The sequence below is a fragment of the Thunnus thynnus genome, chromosome 3 (assembly GCF_963924715.1).
Source record: "Thunnus thynnus chromosome 3, fThuThy2.1, whole genome shotgun sequence".
In the NCBI taxonomy this organism is placed as follows: domain Eukaryota; kingdom Metazoa; phylum Chordata; class Actinopteri; order Scombriformes; family Scombridae; genus Thunnus; species Thunnus thynnus.
Genome location: NC_089519.1, coordinates 12,533,455 through 12,548,670, shown reverse-complemented (window position 1 = coordinate 12,548,670; position 15,216 = coordinate 12,533,455). Strand labels below are relative to the sequence as shown.

The window sequence follows — 15,216 nt, the reverse complement described above, 5'->3', positions numbered from 1 at the left end:
TGCAACATGGGATTACAGCAGTTTGAAGATTGAGATTCATTATCTTATTAGTTATTTTTCTCTCTATTCATATCACTTTTTCTTTATTTAGTAAATCAATTAATTTATATAATGCACTCAGTGTATATAAACTTGACATTGAAGACTGGCTCGGGTTAAAAACAAACTGTCTTTTATAGAGCAGAAAATAAGACTCACTAGGCTGACAGCCCTGAATCTAATTTTAATTTGAATTCTACTGTCATAAATAACCCCTTTCTGTTTAGCAATATATCTTTACATTTTTGGCATGTAACAGATTTTATCCAACAGATAAGTATGCAGGTTTGCATCACATGGCAGGTGATGGAAACACTGGCTGTTGGGTTTCAACATGTGACTTTCAGAGCACAATTCATCCTTGCTAACCACCTGACCACCTGATCACCCGGCCTTCTAGTTCAGTGTTTGGTATCTCACTTGGTCTTAAATCACACAACACTGCCCTGGTTTTGATCTCTGCCATTTGCACTGTGATCAACCTTCATGCCCCTGTACACACATTCCTTCCTAACAAGCAAGCAGAGGTCGATACTACATACTAGCCCACAGGCACACACCACGCCCGGCCCCAAATCTAATTTCGCCCTAGGCTTTTTCGGGGGCCACGTCTGTCAGACCAGGCAGCTAGCCTCTATTTCACAGGTAATCTCTCCTGTATTGACTTAATGGGTTCAGGCTCTATAATAGAGGTCATTTAGTGCTGTGGTTTAGAGCTGTGGAACATTATAGGCGCGATTGGGGCTTACCAATCCTAATGTTACATTTTAGCTGCAATTTGGGGATATTTACGCTTTTCCTTCAATCCTAGAACCCCCGTTGTCACCCCCTCCCAAAAACCCCTGGAGTAGCACTCAAACAGCCCCTTGAGACCACAGATTTACAGGATCATCTTCCCTTGTGTGTGTATGTGTGAGCATAGAGTGGTTTGTAGATTGCTGAGGGGTATAGATTGATTTGGTTTTGTTAGGCAGAGAGGATTTGCGCCACAGCAAAGCTTTAGCTCTTTTAAAGTCTCTCTCTCTTGATTTCTCTCTCGCTCTCTTCCTCTTTTCAATAGGGACGGGGAAGTAATTAACAGCTTCTTAAATTCCCTTGATGGATTTTGTGGACAGAGGAGAGGGGAAGGGGGTAGTGTGGTGAAAGACGTACTCTATCTTCTGAAGCTTAATGCTGCCATTTGCTGAGTGTAATTTTGTCCAAGAGAATTTTTTTAGAGACTGGTTCGAAAAGAAATCTATTTCCTGATGTTGCATTATTCAGTAATGAAGCAGAATACTACTAGAAGCTGCTAATGTATTACGAAAACCTCTTTGCATTTATGCCTGCTCCCACTGATTGCATCAAAATTTAAACTCCCCAACCTGTCCTCCAATGGCTCAGCACAGAGCTGCTTTGTCTCACATACTGTACATGCTTTTAATGCTGATCAATCCCTGTCCAGCATATTCTACAAGTCAAACTCTGTTTGCTTTTGTTTACTCTCTAACCTGCTACCAAATAAGGACTTAACTGCTGACTGTCCTGCTCCTCTTACAAATTCCTTACATGTTTTAATGATTCACACCACCAGAGTAAATCAACTTCCTGTTGACATGTCCCCACTTATCAACAGGAAGCCAATAAAGTCTATATTACTGTCCACCACGTTTTTACAAGCAAAGTCAATCACAAGCACATTTCACTCCACCAATCAAACAGTAGTCCCCAGATGGAAACGGCAGCACTTCCTGTCAACATGGTTCAGCTTCCTTTCTAGTCCCCCTGTGCTAACGGCTGTGTCATGTGTGTCAGGGCTGCCAGATCAGATGTCCCGCGTCCTGCGTGGATATCAAACCAGACAATGGACCTCCTGCTGCAGGCAGAGAGAACGCCGTCTACCCAGAAAGCATTCATTTCCCTTCTCGGGCTAATCCTCCATCCCAGGAGAGACCAGCAGGAGGCTAATGAATACAGAGGAGGAAATGTGAGTCTGAAAGGCGCTGCATGCTCCACGCCATCAAACGCACACTGTCTTCATACACACATACACACACTGTTTGGATAGATTCATGGATGCATTAACACATATACTGTACACTCACACTCAGAAACACACACACACACACACACACAATTTATTTGGTGTGTAAAACCTATCCAAAACAGCGATTAGGTAAGTCTCATTATGAAATTATGTGATTATGGAACTAACACGACCTACTTTCCAGACAGGTGTGTGTGTTGCATAACCATGCCAATGAAATATTCACTGTCCATCAACCTCAGCTAACCTCATGCTGTTATGCTGGCAGGAGCTCAAACACACCAATACGTCTAGTTAAAGTCTTTTTGTCTGTTTGCTGTTTTATTTATATAAGTTCTAATAAAAGTTTCTACTTCTAAAAATTCCAATATTTTTTTAATTCATAAGATGATGATTAAGAACTTTTTCCCAAGATAAAGAGCTTATTGAATTTATTGAACAGTGACTAAAAACAGGCTTGCACGTATTTTCAATGCACAAATGAATGCCCTTCTTACATAAAAACAAAATAAATGAAAAAACACCAACATACACAGCCAAAATTACATATGTTGAGGTTACATCATAAGAAAACATAACTGCAGTTATTCATAAATTTGTGGTGGAAGCAGCTCTATTTGAACCATCATGGAAAATGTATTAATACACAATAACATTCTTTCTTTGAATTTAATTAAAATTAATAATATGCATTGTTACCTTTATCTGTATCTAATTTTCACCAAGCAAAATTTCTATTCTTTGTTGCTGCAGTGACCTATTTCTAAAATTTCCCCAGGAGTGTGGCACCAATTGTTGGTGTGATTTTCAGAGCCTGCCTTTAACACAACACACTGTGTTTATGTATTTGTATCCTTTACCACAAAATAAGCTTGTCTCACGTGGTTTTGGTGATATCATGGAATTAGCTGTGTAAGGTGGAAGAAAAAGGAAAGAGTCTTGATTCTTTAAAAGTGAGGGCTGACACCTCTACAGCTACCTGTCAAGCCACAAACCTGTAATTTGCCTCCATCAGGTGTCTGATAGCTCTGGATATAAATACCTACCATTACTGAGAGCCTCGCAGGGGACCAATCGACACAGGCTGGGGGTGTGGCCCTCCTTACCGTGCACGTACACATATACACACACCTCTTAAGTTAGGGCGTAAAAGCATTACCAAGGCCTTTTACATTTCACTAGATCAATATATTGGCTTTGAGTAGAAATAATAACTTCTATTTTGAGGACATTTGCTTGAGAATACCAATTGAGGAGGTGATATTTGTGTGTGTGTGTGTGTGTGTGTGTGTGTGTGTGTGTGCGTGCATGTCTCAGAGTACCAGGGCCATCTCAAGCTGAGGGACAGATGCCTCATGACTGCCCTTCCCCTAGATCGATAACCCTCGCTCTAGGTTTTAATTAGCTAATCAGTGGAACATGGGCTTTTAAGCGTGGTGGAGAATGTGTTTAAAGCCTGTCGTCAATACCTGTTAAAATGGCCGCTTCAGCTGTGGCTGCGCAGGCAAGGCCATTGACTCACAGGCATTGTTTTTTATGGGATTTGAACTAGCTTAAGGCTGCAATGAAACTCTATGTATAACTGGAAGGGTAGGGTGAGTTAGCCTGCAGAGAATGGACACAAAACTGTACAGAGGTGCTGCTCATGGGTGTGTCACCATTTGTCACCGTTACTGATTACAGTTCACAAAAGTATAGAGACTGAATTTTCTTCTCTTATTATTTGTCTGTGAAACTTCCCCTGTAGAAAAAATTCCGCTGCCTGTAAAAAAGATTCAACTGCTCTGAGTAATGCTGCCTTACACTTCTTCCTCCAATTTTTACACAACAGTTAGTATAAAAGTATACTTTTGTGGCTGTTAAGCTTTCTGATGACATCAGGTTGACACAGATATGTTGACATTCATGTAGTAACAAACAGTCAGCTTACACACCAAAATTAGCAACGCAACTGCATGCATAGAGGATGTTTGTTGGCTTACAAAACAAAAAGAAAAACTACGCCCAGTGAATCCTCGCTGAGTTGATTGACCGCTGTGTACACTTGTCACGTACTGTAAATACCAGAGGGATTAAGATGGAGTGACACAGCGTCAAGAGACAGGCTGAGTATTCAGCAGCCACTATAAACTGTTTGGTAAATATGCTTGTGTGTGTGTGTGTGTGTGTCAGAGGTCAGGGTGGTAATGTGGAAGTCAGGGTGTGTGTGGTAATGAATTGGGATAACGTGTTTTCTTTCTGTCCATATGCCTACTTGTGAGTGCCAGTGTGTGTGAACGCTCACATGTCAGAAACCCTAATTTATGAGCTTTATGAGCATGTGGACTCTGTGTATGTGTGTGTGTGTGTGTGTGTGTGTATGTGTGTGTGTGTGTGTACCAGGTATTCCTCATGTTGTAGGGACAAAAATCAAATCCCCTTAACGTACGTCATTAATTTTAGGGTGAAGACTTGGTTTAAAGTTAAGGTTAGTTTAGGGTTATGTTAAGATTAGGGTAATTGTTAGGGTTAGGCATATGGTGGTTATGGGTAGAGTTAGGATAAGTCCCCAGGAAATGTAATGTCCTCTGAAGTGATGTAAACACGACTGTGTGAGTGTGTGTGCCCACCCTGGTGACATTCATGTTTACCTTGAGCTCAAGCATGGAGGCGTCGTCTGAGCTTGGGTGACAACATGCCGGTAGTTTTCCAGAGCTGCACCGTCACCTGTGGTCAACAGTCAACTTCCAGACTGAAGGGTCAGAGACAAAAAGACAAACACACATATAGAGAGGGAAAGAGGTTATTAGTAAAGCAGAAACAGTTTATTACAGCTAATGCAACTGAAAAATAAAGAAAAGGACAGGACAGGGACAGCAAGGAAAGGAAAGGAAGTCAACAAGAGCTAGAGCTGAGCAACCAGGTTTTTTTTTTTTTTTTTTTTACCTGTGTGACACTTTACGTTTCCTCTCGGTTTCAAAACTAATGGCTGGCTATCTCTGAGACAACTCCCACGTAGCCACTAGTGGTCTGTAATTTAGACTTTTGTTTGATTTAGCTCCACTGTGATGATATAGTACTGGGATGAGTTAGAAAAACACAACTGATGCAACCTAGAGCAACTGTTTAGTCTCTCCCTGCTCAGACATTTGCATGTAGCTGCAACTGACACCAACTTTGCTTCCAGATCCTGCATATATGTGCACATACACACTGTTTCAGACAAACATGCTTGCATTTAACATTTTATCATTTTTCTGGGACCTATGTGGTAAAAAGTGACACTACAGGCAACATAAGATAACCTGCTTTTGACAGCCTTGAAAAAACACTTTTAAAGCACTGTTTCATCACAACATTGAAATGGCATCTTTTAAATAAGTTCTCTGATGAGGTGAGACCAGCTGAATTATTCCTTATTGATTTCCATGTTACCTTTTTATAACCACCACAAAAGTACCGTGAGTGTCTGTACAAAATGTCATGTCAATCCATCCAGTTGTCATTGGATAACAGTTGATATTTCTGTCTCGATCAAAGTGATGAATAAATTGACGATGACCAATCATACAACAGACCAACTTTGACATCCCAAGCGCCATGCTGCTAGCTTTGCTACAAAGAGGCAGACATGGTTTAGAACGACTTGAAGTTTTTCAGACAATGTGAGAAGTGGCTTGTAAAGATGAGAACCTGATTAACATTGCTGTACTTTCAGCATATGTGCTTTGCTTTATTGATTAATTTTTGGAAGTAGGATTATATTCACACATACAGTATATGTGAATAAGTTAGCACCTGATAGTTTCCACACAGTACAGTCAAATAACTGCTTGTGTTTAAATCCAAATGTTTCCTCCCAACAAGATGTTACAATGTGATTACAACATCTATGTAAGGCCATCAGTCAATCAGCTACTGAAGACTTTACCCTGTGTGTCATCATTACAGTGTAAAGCACAAAGTACAAATGACGCTACTGTGGAACTCCCAGTTTTATTACAAGATTTCAATCAAACAAAGCCCTATCACTGTGAGACTTAATGGAAAGTTAAACCTTTAGATTTTGTCAGCTCTTTGATAACACTGAGTTATATATGATGACTGGCTCGGGATTTGTTTCAAATTTTGTAGTCTGGCACTACTGAAATACTGAAGATGTCATTAAAGAAAGAGGACTTCTGTAATGTTTGCCAAGATATCATCCAGCACCACACATATTTGAAGGTCTGTTGGTGAGAAAGAAATATTTTAAGTTGCATTCTGAAGGTCTTCTCTTAGCAGGCTAATTACAATGTTCTTTTGGATTAAACCCTTTTCCCTAAAGCAAGAACAGCTTAAGCAGGAGGTTTTGCAAAAGGCTCAGACTGCCCTTTGTGGTCTAAGCAGAAATGTTTCTCATTTGACAAATCCACTTTCTCACCATGAAGACGACTGACCTTCAAACGTTATGATTTTAATCACTTTCAGATAAGACTAACTTCATAGAGTCCATGGAGACATTTTTCCAAAAGTCCCTGCAGCTCTTTGTTATCAACAACAGCTTCAAAAGATTACAGTAATGTTGTTTTTTTAACCACAATAAAACCTACACAAAATAAATGAAAAGGGAATTTTCTGAAAACTAAGCACTTTGTCAGAGCTGTAAAAAGAGCTGTAAATGTGAAAAGACAAAACCCTTTCATTTAGCATGCTGTCATAATACTATATATCCAGATCAAATCATGCACAAAAATTAGCACACTAGATAAAAAATAAATTACTTAAAATTAATTATCTGAACTCATTCTGTACTGTATATGTCTTACATTTCAGACATGAAGATATAAGAAAAGTACAGAAACCTTAGACAAAGACAAAAAGCAGAGAATGCCATATAGGAAAACTGAATTCAATTCAGTGTCTATCACTACTATATTCTGCTGGCGTGCACACAGTTTGCTCTGCCACATCATCTGCCAGCCACAGTGCATGAGATCACCAGCACATTACCGCTTTACAAATCCACGGCTGCTTTTATGAGGTGTGATTGCTTGGCCCTGAGAACTCGGGGGAATTCGATATTTTTTCAAAGGTATAATACACACCAGTATCTGGCAATAAAAGAAAGAACAACAAAAGTGTCCATTTTCACTAGGAAAGAGTGAAGGAAGAATATGAGGGAATTGGTCAGAGAGGAGAGGAGTGTGTGTGCGTGTGTGTGTGTGTGGAGAAATCATTCACTGCTTTAATATGATGACACCAGGCCGGCCGAGGCCATTATCAACCTTGTAGACTGCTCTGAACACAGACAGAGAGACAGAGAGAGAGCACATACCCACTTTAATAAAAGGGACCCTTTGCCATTGTCTGATTAGAAATATCATTTCCTGATGCCCGTCTTTTTCTCTCCATTAAATTGGTCAGAGCAGAGTTGGGATAGACTGTATATAATAATCTAGAAGGAAGGAGGGCTGTAAAATAACTGAGGTGACAGACAGGGAACGACTGCAAATGCTAACAGGCACATGTGCACACACATACATACATGTATGTATGTATGTATGTGCACACACATCTACACACCATCGTGCACTTGCTAAACCTGGTGAGGTGCGGGTGCTTTAATCTAAATCGTCTGCCTCTGCTTTGATTTGCTTCCATGAGTTTAATCTCCTGCCTCTTCAGCCTGTCCCTCAAAGAAAACACAGGCATAAATAAACCAGCAGCTTTCAGCAGGACCACACACACACACACACACACACACACACACACACACACACACACACTTACACGCACACACCGGGTGACCTACATAACAAACCAGATCACCATCATTAACTGCAGTATCTTCTGGTATTATGCTTCAGTGTAAATCGCATTATTCATGTATTCACACTGTTACTGAAATGATTGTTATGTAAAGTGTATTCCAGTGTGACATCAAGCAGTCGTATTTCATTGCTATCACTGTGGCTGTTACTATCAATTAGTATCATAATTATTCATGAGGCTAATTATCATGTCATTTTTCACATGTGTACGTTGGAATCACTGCCACAGCAAATAGATAACGATTACTATTATTAAATGGTTCATCGCCGTATGTGTGTGTGTGTGTGTGTGTCTTTGCATGATTACATTATCATCATGAGGAGAAATGGTCGTTTTGGAATGAAACAGACACTCCTTCCCGGCTGAGTGAGGGAGATGGCCTGATAAGTGGGGAGATAATAAATAGCCTGATCCTGTCGTGAACAGCATGCAGACAGCCACACAAATGTACACACATGTACACACACGTACACACACACACACACACACACACACTTCATCTCTCTCTCTCTCTCTCTGCCCCTGTGGCCAAAAAGGCATCTGCTGCTCATGCTGATGTCATCTGGAGATAATAACCAGGCCCAGCATGGCACTGGGCCACAGCCAGCGCCTCAGACCCCCTCCACGCTGCATGGGCTTACTACGATCTGGCAACCTGCAACTGGGTGGACTGAGGACCTGGCATCCCCCAGCTGGGGGGTTTGGGAAGGTGGGGAGATGAGAGAGTGGGGGTGTTGTAGGCATGCAAAGTATAGCCGCTGGGCTGAAGGGCACCAACAGTGAGCAGTTAACAAGTTACTCTGGGTATGTTCAGTGTCTGGCAACCCACAACTGGAGCGGATATACAGTTTTCTCCCCTGCTAGGAGCCCGACAGCCTGAGTAACTGTACAGCTGAGGGAGCAGCACTGCCTGCAGTTAAGGGGGATATTTTACAAACAACAAGGACTGTAAACTGGTGGCAAAACCAACATGTAACCAAAGTGCTCCTATGAATACAACCTGCTGCCTTTGGGTGCAGATTGTGTGTCATGCTGTGTAAGTGTCCTGGGGTATGCACAGGTGAGGTGATTGTGTGTACATTGTGTGCTTTGTTATATTTTCAATTCAAAAGGTACGTTTTTTTTCAATTTTCAATTCCCACGTCATGTCACAATTCATGTAGAAGAGCAAAATATTAACAGATCCCAATATTTACCAATTTTCCTCAGAATGTGACAACTGTATATTTTGACACTGATAATATAGATATTGCACTTGTAGTTTTAATGTACATAAATATTATATTATTTCAAAACTGGGGTGAATATTCAGGCTATTTAGGGTGTATCTTGCTTTATTTTTAATAATATTTCTTAATAACTGTCACATTGGAACAAGAAGTCAGATTCACTTCTTGATCCCTCTTTGATGACGGACTGCAGAGTGTGTCTGTATTTGATAAAATTCAACCCTTAAGATACAGAATTAATGCCAGAGAAGGTGAATAATATGGCAATGCACAGTCAGACATATGGCTACCCCTATCAGGTTTAAAAAAGCTGCACAGACACATATGTCTAAGAATATATCCCCCCGCTACCCATAAATTGATAAAATAATCTGGCTTTATTACACAGTGTATATTCTGTATCAGCTTGTTCCAAGTCTTCCAAGCTATATCGCAGTTTCACTGACTGACATATTCAAACCCAAGACACCATGGAGCCCTAAATAAAATACCCAGCTGAACATTATGTATAGATGTATTTGAGTGTGTGTACATGTGTTTGTGTGTGGGGATATATGTTGGGGCATGAATATACAGCACCAGTCAAAAGTTTGGACGCATTTTCTTATTCAAGGGAATGGGAAGGTGTGTCCAAACTTTTGTCTGGTACTGCATGTGCATATACAGGTATGACCACATGTTTATGTATTGCATGTATCTGACAATTTTTTAAGTAAGACTCGAACAAGTGCAGGCTTTGAAAACAATTTTCCCCTGAAAAAATAAAGACTATTTTTATCTTCAAATGGAAACATTCTAGATGTGTTATGCATTATCTTTTACACATTTCCCCTAAATTCAGCCTGACATATTTTATATCTTTGGAAACTTTGGGACCTCAGCAAGAATTTTAAATTAGGCTCTGCGGTTTCACACAATGTTTGGCTGCAAATCATGTACATATTTGTAGTGACTGACTGGCAGGTCAGTGAGGTTTAAGGGATCAAGATGTGTGCGTTACCAAAATTTTAATCCGAGTGGTGGCAGTATGAGTAGAATGATCAAGACTCCCAAATTTAATACTGTATCTCAACCAGCATTTCTCTCCACGCTGTCTTTTATATTTCCAGCAAAGCACAGACAGACAGACACACACCCACACACACACACAAACTGACATTACGTTACCACAAGGTCGGCCACTCTCGCCATAATTCACCTTGCCAAGAGTCCTCTGTGGGTTAGTAAATCTATCTGTGTACACGATCACAGAGAGGTAAGAGCACAGTATCTGCTCACCAATCTCATGTGCTGAAAGGGGCTGAAACTAGAGAACAAAACCGAGGAATTGAGTTACTTTGGACAGGATGGCTCCCTCTCTCACCGCCCACCTTAACTGTGGTCCATTATAGGAGCTATTAAAGGAGCTAACAGGCGTCAATCTGCCCATTTGGACAGCAGTGAGTGGGTGGACTATTAAGAGGCTGCCTGGATGGCCTCTCCTATTGTCTTCCTCTCTTTCTCTCCCACTGACACAGTCAACCTTTCACCTGCTAAGTTTTTTTCCTCTCTGGTTTCATCTATTCTTATTTCTTTTTTGCGTCAATCTTAATTATCTGCCCCTTTATTTCTTATATTTCTCAAATTGCCTTCTTTAATTTTACATCTATCTTGCACCTTCCATCTCCTTCTTGATCTACTTCTCTCTCTGTCTGTTTCTATCAGTCTCTCTCTTCTCTTAGACCCGCTATCTGTGGCCATCAAACCCTCTCTGCTGCCTGTGTCTATGGAGAAGAAGGAAGCCTTGAAGTAGAAATCAAATTGTCTGCTAGCGTCTAATTCCCCCCGACATCCACTTCAGTCTGGCTGTCTTTACCCACATCCTGGAGGAAGGAGAGGGGAGGAGGAGGGGAGTAAAGGGATAGAGGATGGGATGCAGGGGCAGGGGTGGGGGGTAGTAAATGAAGGAGCAGGGGTGAATGTGTGTATGTATGTGTGTGTGTGTACAAGGAAAAGTGTGTGTGTGGGGGGCAGTTGGCTGGAGGCCAATTCTGACTCCCTGTGCTTCTTGTCAGATCGACCGTGAATCAACCTGCGGCTCAGACCTCACCTCAGCATGAATTTCCAACACATGCACACTTGCACACACACATACACACTGCACTGCTACATTTCCTCATGATGTCGGGACAGACTTACAAACATGTGCTCAAAGGACAAACTACTGCATCCTTCTGTTATGAAGACAAATAAAATAAAATAAAAAAAATTAAATGTTTTTGGGTGAATCAGTGTAACAGGTGCTATGCTAGTAAATACATACAAGTAATTTTGGACATGCATACATGGTTAATAAACATTCTTAAACTACATGTAGAGCTAGACTGGTATATTAGAGGACCAAGGTGTGAACATATTATCATATACAAGATCCTTAATTTAATTGCCCCTTCAGCTTTGATATTTGATAGTAGGGCTGCAATGATTGTTTTCATTATTAATTAATCTTCTACATGATGGAAAATGGTGAAAAACATTGATCAATGTTTACCAAAGCCCAAGATGCAACCTAAAATTTCATGTTTTGTCCCAACCAACAGTCCACAACCCAAAAGGAATTCAGTCTACTATCACAGAGGACTGAAGACTAGGAAATACTAGAAAATATTCACATTTAAGAAGCTGGAACTGTCGATTGACTAATCAATCCATCCATCCATTTTCTGCTGCCTATCTGAGACAGGGTCCCAGTGGCATCAGACTGAGTAAGGAAACCCAGACATCCTTCACCTCGGCAACATCCTCCAGCTCCTGTTGGGGGATCCCAAGGTGTTCCCAGGCCAGAAGAGATATGTAGTCCCTCCAGTGTGTTCTGGGTCTCTTAACAGTAGGACATGCTTGGAACACCTCCAGGAGGAAGTGTCCAGGAAGCATCCTAGCCAGGTGCCCAAACCACCTCAGGTGGCTCCTTTCGATGTGAGGGAGCAGTGGCTCCACTCGAAGCTCCTCCCCTGATGTCTGAGCTACTCACCCTATCTCTAAGGCTGAGCCCAGACACTCTTCAGAGGAAATTCAATTTGGCCACTTGTATCCACAATCTCATTCTTTCAGTCACTACCCAAAGCTTTTGGCCATAGATGAGGGATGGGACGTAGTTCTGGCTCAGCTCATTCTTCATCACAATGATCCAGTATAATGCCCACATTATTGCTGATGCTGCACTGATCTGACTGTCAACCTCATGCTCCATCTTACCCTCACTCATGAACAAGACCCCAAGACACTTGAACTCCTCCACTTGAACTTACTCTCAACCCAGAGGGAACAGTCCATCTTTTTCCAGCAGAGCACCATGGCCTCTGATTTGGAAGTGCTGACTCTCACCCCTGCCGCTTTACATTTGGCTGCAAACCATCCCAGAGATTCTGTCCATGAAAATCACAAACAGAATCATAGACAAGGGACAACCCTGGTGGAGCCCAACACCCACTGAGAATACCCACAAGGTAGAGTAAATCTTCTCCAAGTCCACAAAGCACATGTAGACTGGATGTGCTAACTACCATGACCCCTCAAGTGTCATTGCAAGGGCAGAATCCGCATGGTTCCTCCTGAATACAAGATTTGACAATTGGCCGGAACCTCATTTTTAGCACCCTGGCATAAACTTTCCCTGGAAGGCTGAAGAGGCATGCCAGCCTTGACAGCCCAACAATATCCAGACCCTTCAGCATCTCAGAGCGAATTTCATCCACACCTGGCGCCTTGCCATTGACAAGCTTTTTGACTACCTCAGAGACCTCTGCCAGGGATATGAGTGAGGCTTCCCCCGAGACGTCCAACTCCTCCATAACGGGCATGTCAGTCGTGTTTAGGAGATCCTCAAAGTTTTCCTCCCACACCTGGGTATTTGCATCAGCAACCACCTGAGTGCAGCCCTTTGGGCCCTTCTGTACCCAACTGCTGCTTCAGAAGACCTCTGGGCCAGCCGGACCTAAAAGCCCTCCTTCATTCCTGGTGTCCACCTTGGTGACCTTCAGACTACAACTTTGAGCAGCTGCCTCCACAACTGAGGTCCAGAACATGGCCCACTCGGATTCCATGTCCCCAACCTCCTCCAGGATGCAGGGTAAATTCCTCCAGAGGTGGAACAGGGGCTTCCGCTGGATGTTCCCAGTCCACCCCCACTACTTGTTTGGGTCTTCCAAGTCTGTCCGGCCCTGCTGCAGCTCTGCTTCTCTCTTCACCTGAATGTCCAAGATATGAATCTGCAGATCTGATGACACAACTACAAAGTCAATCATCGTTCTTTGGCCTAAGGTGTTTTGGTATCAGGTACACTTATGAACAACCTTTTGCTCGAAAATGGTGTTTGTTATGGCAAATCCATGGCTACCACAGAAGTCTAGTGACAATGCACCACTCGGGTTCAGATCATGCAGGCCGTTCCTCCCAGTCACCCTCCTCCAGGTTTCTCTGTCATTGCCCACGTAAGCACTGAAGTCCCCAAGCACAACTATGGACTCGCCAGGCCGTGTCCCCTCAAGGGCCCCAGCCAGAGACTGTAAGAAGGCTGGATACTTTGAAATGCTGTTTGGAGCATATGCACAAACAACAGTCAGAGTCAATTAATCACTTAATTGCTGCAGCTTTATTTGATAAGAATCTTGATAGGGATTGATAGATATTGTAGATATTGAAATCTGTTTAGGTAAGCTCATAAAAAACACATAACATTCAATACATATAACACACTGTATATCTCAAAAATACAACACATTCAACATTTATCAAGAGCATCGGATCATACAAATGTTATAACATATACAATCTGAAATAAGTTTAGCCAAAATATTGTGTTTAAAATACAAATGGTAGCTAGATAGATAGGTGATATTCTTGCACCTGGATGAATATAATGTTACAGTAGCTGGAATCTAAAAAAAGATTTAAAAAACTCCTTCAGTACATTATTTAAAGGAAGTGTGTGAGGTTAGTTGAAAGTCTCTAAGCTTTCATTATTTACAGAATTCTGCAGCATGTGAATTACATGTCACAGATGTGCAGCCTGAGTGAAGTCTATTAACTATGAACTGTTCAATGTTACAATTACTTGGTTGATATATTGTAAAATTATCAGCATTTTTACTCAATTTCAGCATTAGGATGAATCCCAAAAATTCACTATAAAAGTATACAACCTCGGTTTTTCTGTTTTTAATATATATCAAATAATAATAAATAATTAAATTTAACACCACTTCTAACATAGATGCCTCCACATTCTTAGTGTTGTTCTGAAGATTAAAGTCAAGTTGATTCTGTAACAGTCCTCTGCAGGCTACAAAGTGGAATCATGTAACAGTGGATCCCTGCATTGAGACAAAACCCATGAAATGAGGTAATAACAGGAGACCTCCAGTCTCATCATTATCTGTAGTTTACTGTGAGTAAATGACATCATTATTAGAGGGTATTGATTGTCTTCTAGCTGGGTGACAGCAGGTCACCTAATAGATGGTGCTTATTCCAGCCAAGACTACATTTATAGACTGGAGAGAGCTTAAGACCAACACATTAGCACTTCAGTGGAGATGGGCAGTAAACTACAAGATGTGATTATCGAACAGAACATTGACATTATGTCTGGTATTTATATAGAGACTGAAGAAATGAAAACATCTCTGCTTGCATTACAGTGCTCACAACAATTCAACCATTTCTGTAACAATCACAATAATCCTCCATTTAGACCTACACACTCATGCACACATGTTCACATCAAGACATATCCACACACACAGAATTTCAACATGGGCCCCCTTGACTATAAAAACAGGCTACACTGACAGCAATTCACCTTCCTGTGTCTGTGCTGTGTGTTGCTGGTGTGCTAAACGGCACTGAGACAAATGATTTTTCTTCTAATAAATTACCTAAAGGGCCAAAAAAACTAAGGTCCTTATTGTCTTTTTGTCTTACTATAGACACTCCATGGAATTGGAAATATTTTCCAAGCCAAGGACACAGCCATTTTACATGACCAAACTCTAGGAGTATTTGACTGTGACTGTCTTTATTAGCCAGCTTTATGAGTTTCTTCCTCACTGTCTCTCTATTCCCACAGTACATATATTTTTCATAAACCCT

The 15,216-nt window shown here is 41.4% G+C and overlaps 1 long non-coding RNA gene across 3 annotated transcripts in view; it reads right to left on the bottom strand.

Annotated features, from left to right (window-relative positions):
• The window catches only part of LOC137179521 (uncharacterized), a 56,754-nt gene that overhangs the window by 34,346 nt on the left and 7,192 nt on the right, over positions 1-15,216 (bottom strand). For all 3 annotated transcript variants that reach the window (XR_010927827.1, XR_010927826.1, XR_010927828.1), the window contains exon 3: positions 4,696-4,796. This is a non-coding gene — a long non-coding RNA (uncharacterized lncRNA). The remainder of the gene's footprint in view (positions 1-4,695; positions 4,797-15,216) is intronic.